This window comes from Hypanus sabinus, chromosome 29, assembly GCF_030144855.1.
Source record: "Hypanus sabinus isolate sHypSab1 chromosome 29, sHypSab1.hap1, whole genome shotgun sequence".
NCBI classification, from domain to species: domain Eukaryota; kingdom Metazoa; phylum Chordata; class Chondrichthyes; order Myliobatiformes; family Dasyatidae; genus Hypanus; species Hypanus sabinus.
Window position 1 is genome coordinate 1,547,879 of NC_082734.1, and position 26,046 is coordinate 1,573,924.

The following is a 26,046-nucleotide window of genomic DNA, read 5'->3' on the forward strand; positions in this document are numbered from 1 at the left end:
GAAGTCCACGGACTGGACTGTGAACCAGAACACGGCTTCACGGACCGGACCATGACAGGTACAGTCTCATTCAGGGAATCAGGCTCTGCATAGAACTTGTCTTTGGGTTGGTCATCGTCGGGCTGCGGGTGCTCATCAGTGTGACATTGCGTTTGTTTCTCAGGGTCATTGGGCGATCGTTGAACCCTTTTGGCAGACTGGTAAGCTTTCGGACAAGGTGATTCTTGATTGGAAATCTGATTTCCGCTTTGCAATATTCAGTGCTGCTGCACCCACTGCAGAATAATGCGTGGCCACCACCTGCTTCTGTCAGTTGGCCTTAGTTGGCCGAGTGATTCTCCGAGAAAGCTGCGATGTTCATCATGAACCGCTCCATTTCTCTTGCCACCAAAGCACTTCTCTCAGGGCTGACAGACTTGGTTTTGTCCATTAAGGTTCATGTGTTCCATGTGCCGATTCTGAGCGGTGTAACTTTTGTTAGATTTCTTTGATTTTGATTGATGAAGTGGGATCCCCACCAGCCGCAGTTCCCTGAACGGGGCTGAATGAAGTAAACAATTCTTTTCTCACCCCTTCTTTATACCACCGAGTTCCTCAATGTGGTCTGGGAAGGGCTGCTCGGTCACTCAGTGGCTGCTGACTACTGCTGCTAATTCAGTCAACAACAGATGACCCGTTGGCCTGAGCCGCCTGTGTGCAGGTCCGTGGCTACAGTCTCCAGCGTATCCCCACCCGGTGCGTCATCGTTCGCCCATCGCCACAGGAGTTCCACTTCAACGTTGTGACTCGTGCATGAAAGTGAGGGGGAGTTGTGCAGGACGTCAACCTCACTCTCTCTTATCTATATGCAGTGACTGTCGGGATACAGGGTGATCTACATGTCTTACCGTGCTCGTCACGCTCCAGAACGTGTGCAGGGAAATGCCTTCCTTCCCATTGGACCAGCTGGTGGTTTCCTCCGCACAGTCCGCCAAATCCAGTGCTTTGGGTAGATGAGCCTAAAGTGACCGACAGTTCAAATAAAGACTCTGATGCCTGCACTCACCTGGCTTGGCCGGCCTGTTGACTGCAAACAGCTTACTTGGAGCCATAGGTCAGAGCTGAGTTTCACAACACAGAGAAAGCTACACTGACTACAGACCTACACAGGACTGCATAAAGTGCACAAAAACAGTGCAGGCATTACAATGAATAATAAACAGGACAATAGGGTAAGGTGTCAGTCCAGGATTTGGGTATTGAGGAGTCTGATAGCTTGGCTTTGTGCATGGTAGATTATGTCTAACCTTAGAGTTTTTCGAGGAAGTTACCAGGAAAGTGGATGAAGGCAAGGCAGTGGATGTTGTCTACATGAGCTTTGGTAAGGCATTTGACAAGGTCCCGCATGGGAGGCTGGTCAAGAAGGTTCAGTCTGTCAGCATTCAAGATGATGTAGTAAATTGGATTAGACACTGGCTTTGTGGGAGAAGCCAGAGAGTGATAGCAGAGGGTTGCCTCTCTGACTGGAGGCCTGTGACTAGAGGTGTGCCACAGGGATCAATGTGAGTCCATTATTTATCATCTATATCAATGATTAGGTTGATAATGTGGTTAACTGGATCTGCAAATATGTGGATGACACCTAGATTGGAGTGTAGCGGACAGTGAGGAAGACTATCATGTCTTGTAGAGGGATTTGCATCAGCTGGAAATAGGCAGATGGAACAATGCAGACAAATGCAAGGTTTTGCACTTCAGAAGGACCAATCTTACAGAGTGAATGGTAGGGCACTGAGGAGTTTGGTAGAACAAAGGATACAGGTCCATAAATTGTGAAAGCGGTATCATAGGTAGATAGGGTTGTAAAGAAAGCTTTTGGCATATTGGCTTTCATAGATCAATGTGCTGAGTACAGGAGGTGGGATGATATTTTGAAGTTGTATAAGACATTGGTGAGGCCTAATTTGGTATATTGTGTGCAGTTTTGGTCACCAACCTACAGGAAAGATGTTAACAAGGTTGAAAGTGTACAGAGAAAATTTACAAGAATGTTACTGGGTCTAGAAGACCTGAGTTATAAGGAAAGATTCAATAGGTTAGGACTGTATTCCTCAGAATGAAAAGATTGAGGGACTTGATAATGGTATACAAAATTATGAGGGATAAAGACAGTGGAAAAAGCCTGCTTACATTTACCCTGAGATTCAGTGGGACTACAACTAGAGGTCAAGGATTAAGGGTGAAAGGGGAAAAGTTTAAGGGGAACATTAGGAGAAACTTCTTCATTCAGAAGGTGGTGAGGTTGTGGAACGAGCTGCCACACAAGTAGTGCATGTGAGCTCGATTTCAGAATCAGAATCAGGTTTATTATCACCGGCACATGACATGAAATGTCTTCACTTAGCAGCAGCAGTTCTTTGCAATACATGATCTAGCGAAGAGAAAAAGGTAATAAATAAAAAAATGATAAATGAACAAAAAAATCAATTATGCATATTGAATAGATAAAAAATGTGCAAAAACAGAAAGACTGTACATTAAAAAAAAGTGAGGTAGTGTCCAAAGCTTCAAAGTCCATTTAGGAATCGGACGGCAGAGGGGAAGAAGCTGTTCCTGAATCGCTGAGTGTGTGCCTTCAGGCTTCTGTATCTCCTACCTGATGGTAACAGTGAGAAAAGGGCATTCCCTGGGTGCTGGAGGTCCTTAATAATGGACACTGCCTTTCTGAGACACCACTGCCTAAAGATGTCCTGGGTACTTTGTAGGCTAGTACCCAAGATGGAGCCATCTAAATTTACGACCTTCTGGAGCTTCTTTCAGTCCTTTGCAGTGGCCCTTCCATACCAGACAGTGATGCAGCCTGTCAGAATGCTCTCCACGGTACAACTATAGAAGTTTTTGAGTGTATTTGTAGACATGCCAAATCTCTTCAAGCTCCTGATAAAATATAGCCACTATCTTGCCTTTATAACTACAGCAATACGTTGGGACCAGGTTAGATCCTCAGATCTTGACACCCAGGAGGATTGGTATGTGTTCCTTCGTCTTACCTTCCGGCAGTCCACAATCAACTCTTTCATCTTAATGATGCCAGGTTGTTACTGCGGCACTATTCCACTAGTTGGCATATCTCACTCCTGTACGCCCTCTCATCACCACCTGAGATTCTACCAACAATGGTATACAGATGGTATTTCAGCTAAGCCTAGCCACATAGTCATGGGTATAGAGAGAGTAGAGCAGTGGGGTAAGAGAAGTTTGGATAGGTACATGGATGGTATGGGGGGCTTTGGTCCCAGTGCAGGTTGATGGGAGTAGGCAGCTTAAGTACCTTGGCATGGAATAGATAGGCTGAAGAGCTGGTTTCTGTGCTGTTCTTCACTATGGATCTATGAGTAACACACTGTTGATCGTCCCTTTACACCGACACACTGTTGATCGTGTCTTCTGAAAATCCAAGTACACAACATCAACTGACTCTCCTTTGTCCATCCTGCTTGTTATTTCTTCAAAGAATTCCAACAGTTTTGTCAGGCAAGATTTTCCCTTGAGAAAATCATGCTGACTACAACCTATGTTATCATGCACCTCCAAGTACCCTGAGACCTCATCCTTAATAATCAACTCCAACGTCTTCCCTACCCGCTGAACTCAGACTAACTGGCCTATAGTTTCCTTCCTTCTGCCTCTCTGCCTCCTGGGGTGAACCAGGTGACTTATCTACCTTCAGACCTTTCAGTTTCCCAAGAAACTTCTCCCCTAATGAAAACTTCATACACTTCATGACCCCTGACACCTGAGACTTCCACCATATTGCTAGTGTCTTCCACAGTGAAGTTCGACACAAAATACTTATTCATTTCATTGTCCCCTATTACTCCCTCTCCAGCATCATTTTTCAGCGGTCCACTATCAGCTCTTGTATCTCTTTTACATTTTATGTATCTAAAGAAACTTTTGTGACTGTGATAATGTCTGTGACCGTGTCTGTTTGTCTGTCTGTCTCTGTGACAGTGTCTGTCTGTCTCTCACTGTGACGGTGTCTGTGACCGTGTCTCCCTGTCTCTTACTGTGACGGTGTCTGTGACCGTGTCTGTCTGTCTCTCACTGTGACGGTGTCTGTGACAGTGTCTGTGACCGTGTATTTCTGTGACGGTGTCTCTGACAACCTCTTTCTCTCTCTCTCACTCTCTTCGCTTTCATGTTACTCCAATCCCCCAACAATTCCTAATTAGGACAAATTTCCCCCATGTGCCAGGAAGTTTTAAAAGACCGCGCTGCGCCTTTAAGGACCACGTGATCTTGGGAGGGAGGGGCCTGCATCCTCTTAAAGTGCCCTGTTCCCGGAGCGGTCTGCGCAGTGTCGGGTCTGCTCGTTCTGGCAGCAGCAAGCGGTTTACCGAGAAAACTTCAGTAGCAGGTGAGTCTGTCCGAAAATGGTGTGAGTAACAAAGGAGCAGAATCCTTTCCAGATGCGGTGGGACAGAATCGTTCACCGCCAATGCACCTTCTCCAGAAAGTTTTCACCAAAGTTTTGAAATGTTAATTGGGGCTGCCTCAAATTTTATAACTATTGAGGTGTCTGGATGCTGGGGAACGTCTTGATGCAAGATATCCCCCATTTTGGGGACGCTGCCTGACCTGGTGACTTCTGCATTTGTTCTGCATTATTGCTCTCTCTGCCCCCTTTCATAATTTGCGTGTTTATCTGTGAAGAATTGATGTTTTTTTCCTTTTGAAAGACTTCCATCACAACTACTTGTTTTTGCTGTTATTGTGAGTTCCGGTGAGTTTGGGGAGGGAGATGGAGGCCATTCCTGCTTTGCTGCTGGTCCATCGATGTAAGCATCCCTCATTCATTTCCAGGTTTGGGGAGAGGGGTTTAGAGATCCAGGCAGGGAGGGTGTGACTGAGGAATGGAGGGAGGGAGGAAAAAGATTTCTAAGTAAGAGTGGGGAAAGGAGAGTCGCTGAGGCAGCTGGGGTGGGGAGGAGAGTGAGGTGGTGGAAAATTCAAAAGGCCAAGGGGTATTTCTGAGTGAGAGGGGCAGGAGTTTCTCTGAGAGAGGATAGGATGGAGATGGGAATGTGAGATTCAGAGAAGGGAGGAGAAATTTGAGTGAATGGAAGGCAAGATTTTTTGGAGAGAGAAGGAAGAGAAAGTACTGAGAGTGAGAGATAAAGGAGGAGAGAGTTTTATCTGAGAGTGAGGCGAGGAGAGAGAGTTTACAGAGCGAATCAGAGAGATGGAGTGAGATGGGAGCGAGAGATTGAGAGAACTGGACAACAGAGAGGAAGGAAAGAGTGAGATTCAGGGAGGAGGGATGTAGAACTAGAGATTAAGGTAGCGGCAGTTAGAAGAGTGAAAAAGAGAGCGGAAACAGAGATTCGTTGGTGGGGGGGGGGGTAGAGAGAGAGATTCAAATACCATGGAGGGGAGCTGGAAACCAAGGCAATGTGTCGTGGAGGGAGAGAGGGGGAGATTAAAACAGCAGCGAGGGGAGATGGAAACGGAGGCGATGGGTAGTGGAGGGAGAGAGGGGGAGATTAAAACAGCAGTGAGGGGAGCTGGAAACAGGCGATGGGTAGTGGAGGGAGAGAGGGGGAGATTAAAACAGCAGTGAGGGGAGCTGGAAACAGGCGATGGGTAGTGGAGGAGGAGGAAGTGGGCAGAGAGGCAGCGGGGAGGAGGAAGGAGCAACGAGGCACAAATGTCGAGGAGGAGGAAGTTGGGCAGCGATCTGCAACCGACCAACAGCCTTCACTGAGGTCGCGCCATTGACCTTAAAAGGCAATGTGATTGTGAGTGGGAGGGGCGGTGGCAGCCTGAGGTCTATCTGCACTCTCCTAGGGTGCGAGAGGTCGTATCAGAGTCAGGTAGCAGCTCGGGCGGTGGGGGGGAATCACCTCTTACCCTGGGTGGGATCTAGTGAGGGCTGCGTCGGAGGAGAGGGCAGAAGCTGCTCGGGAAGGCTGTGCAAGAACTCTGTGAGGGAGACGTTGAGGGAGAGGGGGACTATTTTGCATTCCTTGGCCCCGTGGCGTTTCCTCGCCAGGAGCTCACTGGTAAAATGGCCTCAGCTTTGCAGTCAACCAACTTACAGCAAGGTCGATAAGGTCTTGCTCCCTCCCGGACAACATCCCCCCCCCCCCCCACGCAACTCTCTGCTCCCATACAGCCTGCATCACCCTGCTCTGCTCCTTCACCACATAGATAAGGTTGAAAACTCATTCAAAATGTGACCCCATCCCTTCCCATTCACTCCCACTGTGACCCCGTCCCTTCCCATTCACTCCCACTGTGACCCCACCCCTTCCCATTCACTCCCACTGTGACCCCGTCCCTTCCCATTCACTCCCACTGTGACCCCGTCCCTTCCCATTCACTCCCACTGTGACCCCACCCCTTCCCATTCACTCCCACTGTGACCCCGTCCCTTCCCATTCACTCCCACTGTGACCCCACCCCTTCCCATTCACTCCCACTGTGACCCCGTCCCTTCCCATTCACTCCCACTGTGACCCCACCCCTTCCCATTCACTCCCACTGTGACCCCGTCCCTTCCCATTCACTCCCACTGTGACCCCGTCCCTTCCCATTCACTCCCACTGTGACCCCGTCCCTTCCCATTCACTCCCACTGTGACCCCGTCCCTTCCCATTCACTCCGGTTATTCTCATTCCGAATGGGCTCCCACACTTTCCAATTCACTTCCATCCCTCACAGTCCGAATGGATCCCCTCACTTTCCCATTCACTCCCACTTCGCACACTCACAATGGGACCCCACCCCACCTGTTGAGAGAGCCTGATAGATATATATATATATATAGAGAGAGAGAGAGAGAGAGAGAGAGAGAGAGAGAGAGAGAGAGAGACTGATACAGAGAGAAAGAAGGAGTGTGAAGATTAGCGAGGGTTGGGGAGTGGGAAGGAGAGGGGGACTGCGGGACAGAATGGAGCAGTGATCGGGACAGTGGGAAGAGGGGTGGGGTGGTATCAGGGAGACAGTGAGAGAGACCGAGATTAGGGACAGCAGTACAGGAGACAGGAAATGAAAGTGCAGACTGAGCTGTTGTCTTCTGCTCAGAAGTGTGAGGTGTCAGTCTGTGGGAAATAGCTGCATTTGGGAAGATTGTGGGGCTGGGGGGTGGGTAGCCTGCATTGGCAACCCCTCATCCATCAGGACAGGGAGCTGTGACCGGAGTACTCTGGGTGAGTCACTGTGGTGTGTCGATGCACACTACAGCCGCTCTCTGCCCCTGTTGCTGGAGAGATCACAGCTCTCTCCAGTCTCTGCACTCACACGGAATCACTGGCTCAAATGGAGAACATTATTGTTTTGTGCTGACAGTCCTGTGCAATACCTAAAAGTCAGAAAGATACAGAAACTGGGCACAGCAGCACCACACAGGCCCTTCGGCCCACAATGTTGTGCTAAGCTTTTAACCTACTCCACGAATAATCATATGCTTCTCTCCCACATAGCCTTTCATTTATCTCTCATCCAAGTGCCTATCTAAGATATTTAAATGTGGCTAATATATCTGCCTGTACCACTACCCCTGGCAGTACATTCCATCACTTACAACTCACTGTAAAAGAATCTTACCTCTGACCTTATCTCCCCTAAACTCCTCTCCACTCACCTTAAGCAGATGCCCTCTGGTTTTCACCATTGCCACCCTGGAGGAAAAAGTGTTAGCTATCCACTCATCTTATCTTGCACATCTCTATCCATTTGCCCTTCATCCTCCTTAGCTCCAAACAGAAAAGCTTTAGCTTGCACAACCTTTCATCATTAGACATGTTTGCTAGTTCAGGCAACATCCTGGTGAATCTCCTCTGCACCCTCTCTAGTCCAGGCAGCATCCTGGTGAATCTCCTCTGCACCCTTTCTAATCCAGGCAGCATTCTGGTGAATCTCCTCTGCACCCTCTCTAATCCAGGCAGCGTCCTGGTGAATCTCCTCTGCACCCTCTCTAGTCCAGACAGCATCCTGGTGAATCCCCTCTGCACCCTCTCTAATCCAGGCAGCATTCTGGTGAATCTCCTCTGCACCCTCTCTAGTCCAGGCAGCATCCTGATGAATCTCCTCTGCACCCTTTCTAATCCAGGCAACATCCTGGTGAATCTCCTCTACACCCTCTCTAATCCAGACAGCATCCTGGTGAATCTCCTCTGCACCCTCTCTAATACAGGCAGCATCCTGGTGAATCTCCTCTGCACCCTCTATAATCCAGGCAGCATCCTGGTAAATCTCCTCTGCAACCTCTCTAATCCAGGCAGCATCCTGGTGAATCTCCTCTGCACCCTTTCTAATCCAGGCAGCATCCTGGTGAATCTCCTCTGCACCCTTTCTAATCCAGGCAGCATCCTGGTGAATCTCCTCTGCACCCTCTCTAATCCAGGCAGCATCCTGGTGAATCTCCTCTGCACCCTCTCTAGTCCAGGCAGCATCCTGGTGAATCTCCTCTGCACCCTTTCTAATCCAGGCAGCATTCTGGTGAATCTCCTCTGCACCCTCTCTAATCCAGGCAGCGTCCTGGTGAATCTCCTCTGCACCCTCTCTAGTCCAGACAGCATCCTGGTGAATCCCCTCTGCACCCTCTCTAATCCAGGCAGCATTCTGGTGAATCTCCTCTGCACCCTCTCTAGTCCAGGCAGCATCCTGATGAATCTCCTCTGCACCCTTTCTAATCCAGGCAACATCCTGGTGAATCTCCTCTACACCCTCTCTAATCCAGACAGCATCCTGGTGAATCTCCTCTGCACCCTCTCTAATACAGGCAGCATCCTGGTGAATCTCCTCTGCACCCTCTATAATCCAGGCAGCATCCTGGTAAATCTCCTCTGCAACCTCTCTAATCCAGGCAGCATCCTGGTGAATCTCCTCTGCACCCTTTCTAATCCAGGCAGCATCCTGGTGAATCTCCTCTGCACCCTTTCTAATCCAGGCAGCATCCTGGTGAATCTCCTCTGCACCCTCTCTAATCCAGGCAGCATCCTGGTGAATCTCCTCTGCACCCTCTCTAGTCCAGGCAGCATCCTGGTGAATCTCCTCTGCACCCTTTCTAATCCAGGCAGCATTCTGGTGAATCTCCTCTGCACCCTCTCTAATCCAGGCAGCGTCCTGGTGAATCTCCTCTGCACCCTCTCTAGTCCAGACAGCATCCTGGTGAATCCCCTCTGCACCCTCTCTAATCCAGGCAGCATTCTGGTGAATCTCCTCTGCACCCTCTCTAGTCCAGGCAGCATCCTGATGAATCTCCTCTGCACCCTTTCTAATCCAGGCAACATCCTGGTGAATCTCCTCTACACCCTCTCTAATCCAGACAGCATCCTGGTGAATCTCCTCTGCACCCTCTCTAATACAGGCAGCATCCTGGTGAATCTCCTCTGCACCCTCTATAATCCAGGCAGCATCCTGGTAAATCTCCTCTGCAACCTCTCTAATCCAGGCAGCATCCTGGTGAATCTCCTCTGCACCCTTTCTAATCCAGGCAGCATCCTGGTGAATCTCCTCTGCACCCTTTCTAATCCAGGCAGCATCCTGGTGAATCTCCTCTGCACCCTCTCTAATCCAGGCAGCATCCTGGTGAATCTCCTCTGCACCCTCTCTAGTCCAGGCAGCATCCTGGTGAATCCTCGCTAAAACTTCCACATGTTTCCCATAATGAGGTGGCCAGAACTGAACACAATATTTCAAGTGTGAGTTTCAGAGCTGTAATGATAGATTCATCTTCACTATCTCTCTCGTTATGATTCTGTATTTTATCATTTACTGGTACTAACTCCTTTATTCTGTTTTATCATTGTTTTACCTCATTCTGGCTCAATGCACTGTGCAATGAACGGATCTGTGTGAATGCTATGCAACAGGGTGTCTATGATAAATGCTGCCTGGCCTGATGAGTTCCTCTGGCATCTTGTGTGTGTTGCTTGGATTTCCAGCATCTGCAGATATTCTCTTGTTTAAACAGTATGCAAGACAAGCTTTATACTGTATCTTGCCTAAAAAGGCAGCATCCATCATTAAGGACCCCCATCACCAAGTCATGCCTTGTTCTCATTGCTACCATCAGGGAGGAGGTACAGGAGCCTGAAGACACACACTCAACAATTCAGGAACGGCTTCTTTCCCTCTGCTGTCAGATTTCTGAATGGGCATTGAACATTGAACACTGCCTCACACCTGCTTTGCACTACTTATTTAACATGTATGTAAAACGTATGTTAAATATATGTGTGTGTGTAGTGTAATTCACAATGTTTATTATTATATTTTGCATTGTACTGCACCTCACGTTCCCAGCATTGCCTGTTGTGTGGTTTGCACAACTTGTCCTCTTTTGCACGTTGCACGTCTTTGTTGTGTGTGGTTATTCGTGGATTCAATTGTGTTTCTTTGTTTTGGGGTGTCTGCAAGAAGATGAATCTTGTATATATACATGAAGAACAAATATGAACTTCGAATTTTGAAATTTGCTGCATCTACTAAGTGGGGTTCTGCACAGCCGTGAAGGTGATGCCCCAATCCTTTCATTCATCGCCTTGGCATCTGATAAATTGGTCAAAGACAAGTTCCCAATTGGGCCAGCTGTTGACCAGCTCTGTGGTCGGTACCTGTCACATACTGTCGTGAGCTGGGTTCGATCCATCCCCGTGTGGGATAAATCCTTTTCCTGACGCCACACCCAGTGGCAGTTGCATTGGGTCCATTGATATCCGTCAAAGTTGGGCTAACTCTCAGATGCACAGGCGCAATGAGAAATAGATGCAGGCACACAGCATCAGATACACAATATGCATTAGTATTGGAATTGGTTTAAATGGTCACATGCACGAAGATACAGCGAAAAACATGTTGACTGTTCATATAGATCAGATTGTTACACTGAGCATTGAGGTACTACAAGTTAAAACAATAGAAGAATAAAGTGTAATATCGAGATAGGTGTGACGTCATCTTATACTAGAGGACCATTCAATAGTTGATGCAATGGACAGAAGCTGTCCTTGAGCCTGGTGGTTTGTGCTTTCAGGCTTTTGTATCTTCTGGGTGAGGATAGCTGCCCGGGACTGAGATATTTTAGGCTTTCTGGAACCGTGGCCGAGGGAGAGACTGGACTGGCAGCTCAATGCGGGCTATGGTGGTTTTGGTGGGATAGAGACGCAGGAAAGAGGAGGATGGTTGTACGTTTGGCTGAGGGCGATGTCATGGCAGTAGTCAGAGACTAAATTAGATAGTGTTGCAATTGGTTTATTATTGTTACAGGCACTGATTTACAGTGAAAAGCTTGTCTTGCACACTGTTCAAACAGATCAGACCGTTACACTGCACTGAGGGAGAAGAAGGGAAAACAACAACCGAATGCAGAATAAAATTACAGAGAAAGGGCAGCGCAGGCAGACAATAAGGTGCAAGGGCCACCATGAGGTAGATCGTGAGTCTAACTGAGCGTACAAGAGTCTGTCCAAGAGTCTGATAACATCGGGGTAGAAGCTGTCCTTGAGACAGAGCTTTGTTTATTCTGCCCAATGGAAGAGGCAAGAAGGGAGAATGTCCAGGGTGGATGGGGTCTTTGATTATTTAGCTACTTTCTGTGGTTTATCAAAACAATTGGCAAGGGTTGATGGAAACATGCTGGATTTCTTGAGGAAGTAGAGGCGTTGGTGAGCTTTCTTTGCCGTGCCATGTGTGGTTGGACCAGGACGTTCACTCCAAAGAACTTGATCCTAAACACCACTGATGATGGAGTACGTGGACCAACCCCCTTCCTAAACTCAATGAGCAACTCTTTTGTCTTGCTGACTCTGGGGGAAAAGGTTGTCATGACAACATGTCAGCAAACTCCCTATTTCCTTCCTGTTCTCTGACTCATCATTATTTGAGATTCAGCCTGTTACGGTGGTATCATCTGCAAATATGGAGATAGATTTGAAGCAGAATCTAGCCTCACAGTCATGTATGTACAGGGAGTAGAGTGAGGGCTGAGGACACAACATTGCAGAGCACCAGTCTTTAGAATGATCATGGTGGAGGTGTTGCTACCTATCCTTACTGATTGTGGGCTGTTGGTCAGGCAGTTGAGGATCCAGTTGCAGAAGGACGCATTCATTAGAGTCATGGAGTCAAAGAGCAGTACAGCACAGGAACATGTTGGCATTTTTTTAGCAGGCTTTCTTATTTTTATAAGGCCAAGTTGCTAGTTTGACGCTCAGCCCAGCAGGGATGGAAAGTGTGCAAGGGGGCCGGATGGATTCGAACTCGAGAGTCTTCACTCCACTGCACCACCAGCCAGCAATCATGGTGTGGCATTTAAAACATTTTGCAGGGGGATGGGAAACAGTGATAGGACTGAGGATGGGTAACCATATAACCATATAACAATCACAGCACGGAAACAGGCCATCTTGGCCCTCCTAGTCCGTGCCGAACCCTTAATCTCACCTAGTCCCACCTACCCGCACTCAGCCCATAACCCTCCACTCCTTTCCTGTCCATATACCTATCCAATTTTACCTTAAATGACACAACTGAACTGGCCTCTACTACTTCTACAGGGTAGTGGGTTTACAAGCAGAGGCGTGTAGTGATTGTCAGGAAGGACAGGCAGATGATGGTACAGAACTGCAGTCAGTGGGATGAGTTGATGTGTAACATGGGAGCAAAATGGAAAAGGGCAATGAATATAGGACTGAAGGTGTTATATTTGAATGTACATAGTATATCGAATGATGTAGATGCTCTTGTCGCACAGTAAGAGATTGGGAAGAGCCATGGCTGAAAGATTATAGTTGAGAGCTTAGCATCCACAGATGCACATTGGGCCAAAAGGACAGGCAGATGGGCAGAGTGGGTGGCGTCACTCTGCTGGTAAAACAGGAAATCGAATCCTTAACAGGAGGTGACATGGGATTGGAAGATGTAGAATCATTGTGGGTAGGGCAAGGGTAAAAAGACCCTGATGAGAGCCTCCAAACAGTCGACAGCTGTGGGCTACAAGTTACAGTGGGAGATAGAAAATGCACGTAAAAATAACTATTTTACACTGGTCATGGAGGAGGGATTTCAGTATGCAGGTAGATTGGAAAAATCGGGTTGGTGCTGATTTTAATTCCCAAGAGAGAGAATTTGTAGAATGCTTACGAGATGATTTCTTAGAGCAGCTCATAGTCGAGCCCTCTAGAGGATCAGCTGTTCTGGGCTGGGTGTTACGTAATGATCTGGGTTTGATTCGCGAGCTTAAAGTAAAGGAACCGTTAGGAGACAGTGATTCTAATATGATGTAATTCACTCTACAGTTTGAGAGGGAGAAGATAAAGTCATATATATCAGTTTTACAATAGAGTAAGGGAAATGACAGAGGTGCGAGAGAGGAGCTGGCCAAAGTTGATTGGAAGGGGACATTAGCTTGGATGATGGCAGAGTAGCAACAGCTACAGTTTTTGGGAGTAATTCAGAAGGCACAGGACAAATACATCCCAAAGAAGAAGTATTCTAAACAGAGGTTGATACAACTGTGGCTGACAAGAGGAGTCAAAGACAGCATAAAAACAAAAGAAACGGTATATAATAGAGCAAAAATTATTGGGAAGTTAGAGGATTGAGAAGCTTTTAAAACCCAATAGAAGGCAACTAAAAAAGTAATAAGGAGAGAAAAGATGAAATATAAAGATAGGCTAGCCAATAATATAAAAGAGGATTAAAAGATATAAAAGAAGTATTAGGGAGGTGAGAGTGGATATTGGTCTATTGGAAAATAACACAGGAGAGCTAGTAATGTGGGAAAAAGAAATTGCAGACAAACTGAATAAGTAATTTTCATCATTCTTTACTGTGAAGACACTAGCAATATGCCACAAGTTCGAGAGTATCATGATTCAGAAGTGAGTGCAGTTACTATTACGAGGGAGAAGGTGTGTTGGAAGCTGAAAGATCTGTAGATCTGTAGTTAAGTCACCTGGACCAGATGGTCTACACCCCAGGGTTCTGAAAGAGGTGGCTAAAGAGATTGTGGAGACATCAGTAATGATCTTTCAAGAATCTGGAATGGTTCCACATTACTGAAATATTGCAAATGTCATTCCACTCTTCAAGATGGGAGGGAGGCAGAAGAAAGGAAATTATAGGCCAGTTAACTTGACCTCAGAGGTTGGGAAGAAGTTGGAATCAATTGTTAAGGATGAGGTCTCAGGGTACTTGGACGCACATGACAAAATAGGCCAAAATCAGCATGGCTTCCTTAAGGGAAAATCTTGCCCAGCAAGTCTTTTGGAATCTTTTCAGGAAATAACAAGTAGGATAGAGAAAGGATGTTATGTACAGATTTTCAGAAGGCCTTTGACAAGGTGCCACACATGAGGCCACTAAACAGGAGGTATTGGCATGGATAAAGTAGTAGCTGATTGGTAGGAAGCAAAGAGTGGGAATAAAGGGAGCCTTTTCTGATTGGCTGTTGGTGTCCACAGGGGTCAGTATTAGGACTGCTTCATTTTAAGGATGTAGTGCTTTCCTGGGGAATATGATAAATAAATACTTCTTGAGCTTCCAGCAGGTTAAAATCAATACCTATACCTGGCTGGAAGAAGAGTTTATTCATTGTATTTTAATGATTTGGATGATGTAATTGATGGTTTTGTGACCGAGTTTGCGGATGATACGTGGAAAGATAGGTGGACAGGCAGGTAGTGCTGAGGGAGCAGGGAGGCCGCAGAAGGACTTAGATAGATTAGGAGAATGGGCAAAAAAGTGGCAAAGGGAATATAGCGTCAGGAGATATATGGCCATGTGCTTAGGCAGAAGGAATAAACCATAGACTATTTTCTAAATGGAGAGAAAATTCAAAAATCGAAGGTGGAGAGGGACTTGGGAGTCCTTGTGTAGGATTCCCTAAAGGCTAACTTGTAGGTTGAGTTGGTGGTGAGGAAGGCAAATGTAACATTGACTTTCATTTCAAGAGGACTAGAGTATAAAAGCAAGGATGTAATGCTGAGGCTTCATGAAGCACCGGTGAGGCCTCAGTTGGAGTTTTGTGATCAGTTATCAGTCCCTTATCTAAGAAAGGATGTGTTGACATTGGAGAGGGTTCAAAGGGGGTTCACAAACATAACTCTGGGGATGAGTGGCTTGTCATGTGAGGAGCATTTGATGGCTCTGGGCCTGTACTCACTGGAATTCAGAAGAATGAGAGGTGACCTCATTGAAGCCTATTGAATGTTGAAAAATCTAGATCGAGTGGATGTGGAGAGGATGTTTCCTGTAGAGACTGCGTCTAGGACCTGAGGACACAGATAGAAAGGATGTTTCCTATAGTGACGGAGTCTAGGGCTGGAGGGCACAACCTCAGAATAGAGCTACATCTGTTAGAATGGAGATGAGGAGGAATTTCTTCAGCCAGAGAGTGGTGAATCTGTGGAAATCATTGCCGCAGGGAATCATCGGGTATATTTAACACGGAGGTTGATAGGTTCATGATAAGTCAGGGCATGAAAGGTTACAAAGAGAAGGCAGAAGAATGGGGTTGAAAGGGAAATGGATCGGACATGATCGAATGATGGAGCTGACTCAATGGGCCAAATAGTGTAACTCTGTGCATGTGTCTCATGATATATGGTTTTATAGTCCTTGCCAAACTATTAATCTGTCTAGTCTCATCAATCTACACACAGACCTGATCCCTCCTTACCCCTCACATCTATGTACCTATCCAAATTCCTCTTGTGCTGAACTTGAACCCAAATCTGAAACTTGCACTGGCAGCTCATTCCACACACTCACCACCCTTTGTGCGAAGGGGTTCATTTATTATCAAAGTATACAACTCTGAAATTCTTCTTCTCCAGATAGCCATGAACCCAAGAAAGAAGAGAAAAGAAAGACAGCACAGTCATCAACCTCCAAATCCCACCTCCCCACACAAAAAATGAACAAAATGGAACAGGCATATTGACAGAAAGATCACGCGAAAAACACAAAATTAAACAAGTTTATAGTTCAAGTCCACATGCAAAATACAGAAAACCTGGGCAACATTCTTCATGCATAGTGGCAGGCTGTTCCCTTCTGGTACAGAGCGATCAAAAGACAGGCAACAGGGGTTCATCCTCCACACTCACCTCGATGTTTCAATCTCCCTCATTGCTTATAAGTTCCCATTAAAAATTTCACCTTTCTCCTTTAACCCATGACCTCTAGTTCTAGTCTCAGTGCAAAATGTCCGCCTGCATCTACCCTATCTATACTTCTCAATTTTGTATACCTCTATTAAATCTCCCCTCATTCTCCTGTGCTCCAGGGAATGAAGTCCTACCCTATTTAACCTTTCCCTATAACTCAGGTCCTCAAGACTCTGCAACATCCTTATAAATTTTCTCTGCACTCTTCCCATTTTCTTGATATCTTTCCTATCAGAACTGACCAGAACTGCACACAATACAACTTCCCACATACAACTTCAACAAAACATCCCATCTCCTGTACTCAATGCTCTGATTTATGAAGGCCAATGTGCCAAAAGCTCAGTTATGACCCTATCTATTGTGACACCACTTTTGAGGATTATGCAGCTGTATTCCCAGATCCGTCTGTTCTACCACACTTCTCAGTGCCCTACTGTTCACTGTGTAAGACCTACCCTGGTTTGTCATCCCAAAGTGTAACACCTCACACTTGTCTGCATTTAATTCCATCTGACATTTTTTCAGCCCATATTTCCAGCTGGTCTAGATAGTGCTGCAAGAATTGATAGTCTTCCTCATTGTCCACTACACCCCCAGTCTTGGTATCATCTGAAAACTTGCTGATCCAGTTTGCTACATTATCATCCAGCTCATTGAGATAGATGACAAACAACAATGGACCCACCCAGCACCGACCCCTGCAGCACTCCAGTCAGAGTGGCAACCATCCACTCTCTGGCTTCTCCCACAAAGCCAGTGTCTAATGCCGAGCCACTTCAATTCTTGAACCTTCTTGATGACCCTACCATGTTGAACCTCGTCAAGCCCCTTGTTAAAGTCTAGATAATGTCCACTGCCTTGCTTCACCAGCTTTCCTGGTAACTTCCCCGAAAAACTCTGTAAGATTGGTTAACCATGATCTAACCACTCACAAAGCCACGCTGACTATCCTTAACCGTACCATTCTATCAAATACTGAGATACTTATCTGATAGCTTCCAATTATTTACCCACTACTGATGTCAGTCTTACTAGCCTATAATCTCCTGGGTTATTCTTGGAGCCTTTCTTAAACAGCTTTCCTCCAATCCTCCGACACCCTACCCATTGCTAAGGATGTTTTCAATATCTCTGCTAAATCCCCCACAGTTTCTGCACTTGCCTCTCTCAGGTTCTGAGGGAACATGTTGTAAGGCCCTGGGGATTTATCACCCTGATTTGCCTCAAGACGGCGAGCAACTCCTCCTCTGTGATCTGTACAGGGTCAGGATAAAGGGTCTCGGCCTGAAACGTCGACAGTGCTTCTCCTTATAGTTGCTGCCTGGCCTGCTGTGTTCCACCAGCATTTTGTGTGTGTTGCTTGAATTTCCAGCGTCTGCAAATTTCCTTGTGTTTGCTCTTCCAATCCAACATGCTGGATCCTTTCTGATTCCACCAAAATTGGCCTTTCTCTAACTTAGAATCTCAACCCGAGGACAAGGCACCTGTCCTTTTCCATAATTACACTGAAACTAATGGCATTATGATCACTGGATGCAAATTGTTCCCCTACACAGACTTCTGTCACCTGACCAGCCTCATTCCCTAATAGTAATTGGCACCTCTGTGTATTAATTTGGGAACTTAATTTGACAAACCCTTTCCCATCCAGCCCTCTTACAGCATGGAGCCCCAGTCAATATGCAGAAAATTAAAATCACTTACTATCACACACTTAGGTTTCTTGCAGCAGTTTGCAATCTCTCTACAAATTTGCTCCCCTAATTACTGTGGACTGTTGGTTGGACTATAACATAATCCCATTAAATTGATCACCCCTTTCTTATTCCTCTGGAGAAAGCCTCAGTGGGCAAACTCTCCAGTCTACCCTGACTCAGCACTGCCATTACAGTTACCCTGATAGGTAACGGCACCACTCCCTTCAACCCCTCCCGCTATGGCTTGTCTGAAACAATGGATGTCCTGCCCTTTAATTGAACATGTAACTCCTTGAACTCATTTTGCAGGACCTTCTCACCTTTACTACCCATGTCATTGATACGGACAGGGACCACAACCTGCAGCTACTCACCCTCCCAGTTAAGAATGCCGTGGACTCTGTCTGAGATGTCCCTAGCCCTGGCATCTGTGAGTCGGAGAATCTCGTTCTCATCCACAGAGCTGTTCCCCTGGCCAACGAATGTCACTACATCTCACCTCTTCTTCCCCCTTCCCTTCTAAGCCACAGAGCCAGACTCAGTGCCAAAGGTCTGACTGCTGTGGCTTTCAAACTCTTCTAATGTGTTAACTCTTTCATTCCTGGGATCACTCTCGTGAACCTCCTCTGGACCCTCTCCAATGCCAGCACTTCTTTTCTTAAATAAGGAGCCCAAAACTGTTCACAATACGACAAATGTGGTTTTACCAGCGCCTTATAAAGCCTCAGCATTACATCCTTGTATTACAACATTACAACATTATATTCCTCTCGAAATGAATGCTAAACATTGCATTTTCCTTCCTCACCACCAACCCAACCAGCAAGTTAACCTTTAGGGAATCCTGCACAAGAACTCCCAAATCACCTTGCACATTTGATTTTTGAATTTTATCCCCATTTAGAAAATAGTCTATACCTTTTTCCTTCTACCGAAGTGTATGACCATACTCCCCCCTAAACATCCACCTGCCACTTCTTTGCCCATTCTCCCAATGTGACCAAGTCCCTCTACAGACACTCTCCTTCCCCAACACTACCTGCCCTTCCACCTATCTTTGTATCATCCACAAACGGCCAAAAGAATAGCTGATCCCCTAGTGGGCTACATGCCACTCTGAAATACCATCTTGTAGGCATTCTACAAATTCCCTCTCTATGTTTCCAGCATTTTTTCCCTGATCTACCAGCATATTGAAATTCTCCATGACTATTGTAACATTGCTCTTATTACAAGTCTTTCTACCTCCTGCTGTAACTTATATCCCACATCCTGTCAGAGCTCTGTATGTAAATCCCATCAGGGTCTTTTTACCTTTGCAGTTTCTTAACTCTACCATATATAACTATATAACAATTACAGCATGGAAACAGGCCATCTTGGCCCTTCTAGCCCGTGCCGATCACTTACACTCACCTAGTCCCACTGGCTTGCACTCAGCCCATAACCCTCCATTCCTTTCCTGTCCATATACCTATCCAATTTTACTTTAAATGACAATACCAAACCTGCCTCTACCACTTCTACTGGAAGCTCATTCCACACAGCTACCACTCTCTGAGTAAAGAAATTCCCCCTTGTGTTACCCTTAAACTTTTGCCCCCTAACTCTCAAATCATGTCCTCTTGTTTGAATCTCCCCTACTCTCAATGGAAAAAGCCTATCCACGTCAACTCTATCTATCTGCCTCATAATTTTAAATACCTCTATCAAGTCCCCCCTCAACCTTCTATGCTCCAAAGAATAAAGACCTAACTTGTTCAGCTTTTCCCTGTAATTTAGGTGCTGAAACCCAGGTAACATTCTAGTAAATCCCCTCTGTACTCTCTCTATTTTGTTGACATCTTTCTTATAATCTGGTGACCAGAACTGTACACAATACTCCAAATTCGGCCTTACAACATTTTAATTTTAACATTACATCCCAACTCCTACACTCAATGCTCTGATTTATAAAGGCCAGCATACCAAAAGCTTTCTTCACCACCCTATCCACATGAGATTCCACCTTCAGGGAACTATGCACCATTTATGAACTATACCCACAAGGATTCTACATCTTCTAATCCTACGTCTCCTCTTTCTAAGGATTTGATTTCATCTTTTACAAACAGAGCCACCCCTCCCCCTCTGCCTTCCTGCCTGTCGTTTCAGTACAATGTGTATCCTCAGAGTCAAAATCAGGTTTATTATCACCGGCATGCGACGTGAAATTTGTTAACTTAGCAGCAGCAATTCAATGCAATACATGATCTAGCAGAGAGAGAGAAAACAAAAATAAATGAAATAAAACATAATAATAATTAAACAAGTAAATCAATTATGTATATTGAATAGATAATTTAAGAATGTGCAAAACAGAAAGACTGTGTATTAAAAAAAGTGAGGTAGTGTCCAAAGCTTCAAAGTCCATTTAGGAATCTGATGTCAGAGGGGAAGAAGCTGTTCCTGAATTGCTGAGTGTGCGCCTTCAGGCTTCTGTACCTCCTACCTGACGGCAACAGGGAGAAAAGGGCATGCCCTGGGTGTTGGAGGTCTTTAATAATGGATGCTGCCTTTCCAAGACACCGCTCCCTAAAGATGTCCTGGGTACTTTATAGGCTAGTATCCAAGATGGAGCTGACTAGATTTACAACCTTCTGCAGCTTCTTTCGGTCCTGTGCAGTAGCCCCTCCATACCAGACAGTGATGCAGCCTGTCAGAATGCTCTCCACGGCACATCTATAGAAGTTTTTGAGTGTATTTGTTGACATGCTAAATCGCTTCAAACTCCTAATAAAGTATAGATGCTGTCTTGCCTTCTTTATAACTACATCAATGTGTTGGGACCAGGTTAGATTCTCAGAGATCTTGACACCCAGGAACTTGAAGCTGCTCACTCTCTCCACTTCTGATCCCTCTATGAGGATTGGTGTGTGTTCCTTCGACTTACCCTTCCTTAAGTCCACAATCAGTTCTTTTGTCTTACTGACATTAAGTGCCAGGTTGCTGTTGTGGCACCATTCCAGTAGTTGGGATATCTCACTCCTGTACGCCCTCTCGTCACCACCTGAGATCTTTGGATGTTAATCTCCAAACTATAATTGTCTTTCAACCATGACTCAGTGATGCCTATAGCATATCCGTCATTGTCTTACTGTGCTACAAGTTCACCTACCTTATTCCATTTACGGTGTGCATTCAAATATAACACCCTCTGTCCTGTATTCATCATCCTTTTGAACTTTTCCCTATTACACTGCAACTCATCCTACTGACTTCTGCTTGTTCTTCCTCACAGTCTCACTACACACTGCATCTCCTTGTATACCAACTACCCCATACTCAGCCCTATCATTCCAGTCCCCGTCCTCCTGCCAAATTAGTTTACACCCTCTCCAAAAGCTTTAGCAAGCCTTCCAGCAAGGGCATTGGTCCCCCTTGTGTACATTTGAAACGGTGTCCCCTGCACGAGTTCCTCTGCCATTCATTCACCTGCCAAACCCTCCTATTCCTACCCTCAGTCTGTGGGATGAGTGGCGCAGTGCAGTCTTTCGTTCCACGCCTTGTAAGGCATGACAAGCCCGACGCTGGCCTCTTGGCCTGAGTCGATGTCAGACGGACATGGAAGAGGTTATGAGCCTGGAGGTGCTGCTTTGCAGCTTCCTGCCCAACTCCCTATATTCTCTCTTCAGGACCTCCTCCCTAAGTCGTTGGAACCAATATGTACCATGACTTCTGGCTGTCATCCCTCTCCCTTTGGAATGCCAGGGATCTCATCCGAGACATCCCTGATCCTGGCAGCTTGGAGGCAACATACAATCTGGGTGTCTCCTTCACATTCCCAGAGTCTCCCGTCTGCTCCTGTACCTACGCAATCGCCTGTCACTACTGCACTTCTCTTCTTCACTCCCCTACCATCCGTCCTGTGCCTCAGGGCCAGAGGCTGACTGCAGAATTCCAGATGTGGCCGAAATGGCCGTTTATAAAATAATCCTATCTGGGGCCTCTTTCCCATGGTCTGAACCTAATCTCATCTTCTCTCCCCCTCCTGTCCAACTCTCTACCCCCCAACAGCAATGATTCGGAAGGTAGTTCGGACCAGCAAGTTCCGTCATGTGTACGGGCAGCCGCTAAAGGCAGACCAGTGTTATGACGATATTCGCGTCTCCCAGAACACCTGGGACAGCAACTTCTGCTCCGTCAACCCGAAGTTCCTTGCCATCATCGTCGAGGCAGGAGGTGGAGGGCCCTTCATGGTACTCCCTCTAGCCAAGGTGGGTGCGAGGGGCAGGAAGGGAGTGAGGGGGGTCACAGGGGTAAGGGTTTATGGGACGAAGGAGTTGTAGGAGTGGGAATGGTCTGCAGGGGAGGGAGGGGTTGACAGAGTCAAGGAGGTGTGTGGGGGTAACAGAGATTGGGGGGTGCAGGGGAGGGAGGGGGTGACAGAGTCAAGGAGGTGTGTGGGGGTAATGGAGATTGGGGGGTGTAGGGGAGGGAGGGGTGACAGAAATGGGAGGGGTGTACTGTATGTATGATAGGACTGTGCAGTTGAGCTTCATTCTGTGTCTGACCCCGGGAGTGTGTGATGGGACTGTGTGGAGGGAGCTTCACTCTGTGTCTGATCCCGGGAGTGTGTGAAGGGACAGTGTGGAGGGAGCTTCACTTTGTGTCTGACCCCGGGAGTGTGTGATGGGACGGTGAGGAGGGAAATTCACTCTGTGTCTGACCCCGGGAATGTGTAATGGGACGGTGTGGAGGGAGATTCACTCTGTGTCTGATCCTGGGAGTGTGTGATGGGACGGTGTGGAGGGAGCTTCACTCTGTGTCTGACCCCGGGAGTGTGTGATGGGACGGTGTGGAGGGAGTTTCACTCTGTGTCTGACCCCGGGAGTGTGTGATGGGACGGTGTGGAGGGAGTTTCACTCTGTGTCTGACCCTGGGAGTGTGTGATGGGACTGTGTGGAGGGAGCTTCACTCTGTGTCTGATCCCGGGAGTGTGTGAAGGGACAGTGTGGAGGGAGCTTCACTCTGTGTCTGACCCCGGGAGTGTGTGATGGGACGGTGAGGAGGGAGATTCACTCTGTGTCTGACCCCGGGAATCTGTGATGGGACGGTGTGGATGGAGTTTCACTCTGTGTCTGACCCTGGGAGTGTGTGATGGGACTGTGTGGAGGGAGCTTCACTCTGTGTCTGACCCCGGGAGTGTGTGATGGGACTGTGTGGAGGGAGCTTCACTCTGTGTCTGATCCCGGGAGTGTGTGAAGGGACAGTGTGGAGGGAGCTTCACTCTGTGTCTGACCCCGGGAGTGTGTGATGGGACGGTGAGGAGGGAGATTCACTCTGTGTCTGACCCCGGGAATGTGTGATGGGACGGTGTGGAGGGAGATTCACTCTGTGTCTGATCCTGGGAGTGTGTGATGGGACGGTGTGGAGGGAGCTTCACTCTGTGTCTGACCCCGGGAGTGTGTGATGGGACGGTGTGGAGGGAGTTTCACTCTGTGTCTGACCCCAGGAGTGTGTGATGGGACGGTGTGGAGGGAGTTTCACTCTGTGTCTGACCCCGGGAGTGTGTGATGGGACGGTGTGGATGGAGTTTCACTCTGTGTCTGACCCTGGGAGTGTGTGATGGGACTGTGTGGAGGGAGCTTCACTCTGTGTCTGACCCCGGGAGTGTGTGAAGGGACAGTTTGGAGGGAGCTTCACTCTGTGTCTGACCCCGGGAGTGTGTGATGGGACGGTGAGGAGGGAGATTCACTCTGTGTCTGACCCCGGGAATGTGTGATGGGACGGTATGGAGGGAGATTCACTCTGTGTCTGATCCCGGGAGTGTGTGATGGGACGGTGTGGAGGGAGCTTCACTCTGTGTCTGACCCCGGGAGTGTGTGATGGGACGGTGTGGAGGGAGTTTCACTATGTGTCTGACCCCGGGAGTGTGTGATGGGACGGTGTGGAGGGAGTTTCACTCTGTGTCTGACCCCGGGAGTGTGTGATGGGACGGTGTGGAGGGAGATTCACTCTGTGTCTGACCCTGGGAGCGTGTGATGGGACGGTGTGGAGGGAGATTCACTCTGTGTCTGACCCCGGGAGTGTGTGATGGGACGGTGTGGAGGGAGCTTCACTCTGTGTCTGATCCCGGGAGTGTGTGATGGGACAGCGCGGAGGGAGTTTCACTCTGAGTCTGACCCCGGGATTGTGTGATGGGAGGGTGTGGACAGAGTTTCACTCTGTGTCTGACCCCGGGAGTGTGTGGTGGGACGGTGTGGAGGGAGCTTCACTCTGTGTCTGACCCCGGGAGTGTGTGATGGGACGGTGTGGAGGGAGCTTCACTCTGTGTCTGACCCCGGGAGTGTGTGATGGGACAGTGTGGAGGGAGTTTCACTCTGAGTCTGACCCCGGGAGTGTGTGATGGGAGGGTGTGGACAGAGTTTCACACTGTTTCTGACCCTGGGAGTGTGTGATGGGACAGTGTGGAGGGAGTTTCACTCCGTGTCTCTGTATTTCACAGTGCGGCAGAATTGACATGTCCACGCCCCTGGTGTGTGGACACACGGCTGTGGTGCTCGATATCGAATGGTGTCCCCACAATGACCACATCATTGCCAGTGGATCAGAGGATTGTACAGTCATGGTCAGAAACCACCCCCCCACCCCCGCTTGCCTCCTTCTGTCCGTCTCCCTTATGCTCCCTGTGACCCAACTTGCATGGACACTCCCCCTCACTGTCTCTTCCCCTTGCTCTCTTCCCCTCTTCTCCCCAATCCCCCTCTCCCTCCCCCTCCTCTCCCTCTCACTGTCCTCTCCACCTCCCTTCTCACTCCCCTCCCCCTCTCTCCCTTCCCCTCTTCCCTCTCCTCTCCCCTGCCCCACTTTCTCCTCTCTTCCCCTCACTCCTCTTTGCTTTTCTCTCCCCTTCCCCTCTCTCCTTCTTGCTTTAGCATCTGCAAAGATTACAACCCAAGATTTCTTATTTTGAACCCACACTTTTTAATGTATTTTGACAGTCCCACTGCTTCCTCCCCTGTCAAAGCCTCTGCCGACCTGTGTCTCCCTCTCCCTCCCTCCCTCTTGCCTCTGATTCTGAGCACCTCCCTACAGATACGGATGCACTCCCTCTCTATCCCAGTGTCTCTCTACCCCACTCCCTCTCTCCACCTCTACCCCAGGCTGACTCTCTCTCCCCCACTCCCCTCTCTCCCTCTACTTCCCAGTGACTGACTCTCCCCACTCCCTCTCCCTCTCTACCCCAGTGTGTGCCTCTCTCCCCCAGTCCCTCTCTACCTGTGTCTGACTCTCTCTCCCTCTCTACCCCAGTGTGTGCCTCTCTCCCCCAGTCCCTCTCTACCTGTGTCTGACTCTCTCTCCCTCTCTACCCCAGTGTCTGACTCTCTCTCACCCCCAGTCCCTCTTTACCCGTGTCTGACTCTCTCTCCCCAATCCCTACCTACCCCAGTGTCTGACTCTTTCTCTGTCCACTCCCTCTCTCCCTCTCTACCCCAGTGTTTGACTCTCTCCCCCTCCACTCCCCCTCTCCCTCTCTACCCCAGTCTGATTCTCTCTCCCCCACTCCCTCTCCTCTCTCCCTCAGTGTCTGACTCTCTCCCCCTCCACTCCCCCACTCCCTATCTACCCATCTGACTCTCTCTCCCTCTACCCAGTGACTGACTCTCTCTCCCCACTCCCCTCTCTCCCTCTACTCCCAAGTGTCTGACACTCTCCCCCCACTCTCTCTATACCCCAGTGCCTGACTCTCTCTCCCTGGCTCTCTTGCTCCCTCTCTACCCAGTGACTGACTCTCTCTCCCCCACTCCCTCTCTACCCCAGTCTGACTCCCTCTCCCCCACTTTCCTCTCTGTCTCTACTCCCCAGTCTGACTCTCTCCCCCCACTCCCTATCTAGCCCAGTCTGACTCTCTCTCCCCATCCCCCCTCTCTCCCTCTCTACCCCAGTCTGACTCTCTCTCCCCCAGTCCCTCTCCCTCTCTACCCCCAGTGTCTGACTCTCTCTCCCCACTCCCTCTCCCTCTCTACCCCAGTCTGACTCTCTCCCCCCAGTCCCTCTCCCTCTCTACCCCAGTGTCTGACTCTCTCCTCCACTCCCTCTCCCTCTCCACCCCAGTCTGACTCTCTCTCCCCCAGTCCCTCTCCCTCTCTACCCCCAGTCTGACTCTCTCTACCCCAGTCTGACTCTGTCTCCTCCACTCCCTC

The 26,046-nt window shown here is 48.1% G+C and overlaps 1 pseudogene; it reads left to right on the plus strand.

Moving 5' to 3' along the window:
* Positions 1-4,299: 4,299 nt before the first annotated feature.
* LOC132382864 (coronin-1A-like) overlaps positions 4,300-26,046 on the plus strand; it is a 55,424-nt pseudogene continuing 33,677 nt past the window's right edge.